We start from the raw sequence: 1,340 nt of genomic DNA on the forward strand, positions 1-1,340 counted from the left end.
CCGTCTTGGTGGCGTCCAAGACCGGCCCCAACTACCTCTTCAGCTTCGACTACGGCTTCATGCCGCCGCCGGCTGCCCCTGTCCCAGCGCCCTTGTCCAGGAACGGCAGCGACGACTTCCTCACCCGCGCCTACCCTCCAGCCACCGCCACCCCGACCGCAGCAGCAGAGTACTATGTTACCAAGTTCCCGGAGAAGCCTCCAGTCCCGCCTCCATCATCGGCTCCCCCTGCGGCGGCCTTCCTGCCGGTGCCTGGCAGGTATGGATCCGTTGCGCCTGGCTCTGGCGCTGACCCTGGCCCTTTCTTCTTCATCCCGGCGCCGCCCCATGGTTACTACACCAGCGCCAACCCCGGCGGCACCTCCTACTACGCCGTCCCGCACAACAACGGCAATGCCAACGGGAACGGCACCGCACCGGCCCCTGCCCTGTCGAGCACTCAGGGGTCAGGGCTACCCGCAGGTGGCGTACGACAGCAACGGCCGCGCCGTCTACTACACCGGCCTGCTCCCACAGTACCCGTCGGCCGTCAATGGAGGCGGCATGTCGACGTCCGCAGCGGTGCTCGGGACGGAGCCCTCGAAGCCGGTGGCGGTGAAGCCGACCGTCTCGTGAGCGATCGCCAGCCAGCTCAAGCCGCCTTTCCTAAATTCAGTATGGGTTAACAGAGTCTGCCAGCCAATTTTCGTTCGTTGGTTTGTTCGTGATATGCAACTAGGAGTGGTGCTGCTTGGTGTGCTTAGATGTACATACATCCTTTGTGGACATAATGGATATTATATTAACATGTTGGAGTAATTAACTGCAATGTCTCTTGAGTTTTGTCACTGCTGCTTTGTTTTGTTTAATCCTCTTGAGCTGATTATGTTATTGCCAATGTCAATGTGGCTAAATTGACCATGTGATCTTTTGTGTTCTTTCGAAGCAAAGATATGAATGAGGATGCAAATATCCCATTGACAGTGAGGCTCCTAGTATTTTTTTAATGTGCATGCCAACTAGCTCTGCAGAATGGAAGCTCTTGCCTGATGATGCACAGTGGTTTCCTGTGTTCTTCACGGGGAGCTAGGCTGCTGCATTTATGTGTGTGTGTGTGTGTGTGTGTGTGTGTGTGTGTGTATGAGCAGCCGTAAATGCTGGTTGTTATGTTTGTGTAGCTGCACGGGAGATAACCATGATTATCTATGTCGGCTGTGGTTTCTGATTCTCTCAGATGGATTGTTGTTTCGGTCGTTTTTGGTTCATGATAACCATGATTATTTAGGCTGTTGCTTTTGACTCTCTCATGTTATGAGATGTTGTTTCAGTCGTTTTTGTGAGTTTACTGCTCAGCTTTGGGC

The sequence above is a fragment of the Triticum dicoccoides genome, chromosome 4B (assembly GCF_002162155.2).
Source record: "Triticum dicoccoides isolate Atlit2015 ecotype Zavitan chromosome 4B, WEW_v2.0, whole genome shotgun sequence".
In the NCBI taxonomy this organism is placed as follows: Eukaryota; Viridiplantae; Streptophyta; class Magnoliopsida; order Poales; family Poaceae; genus Triticum; species Triticum dicoccoides.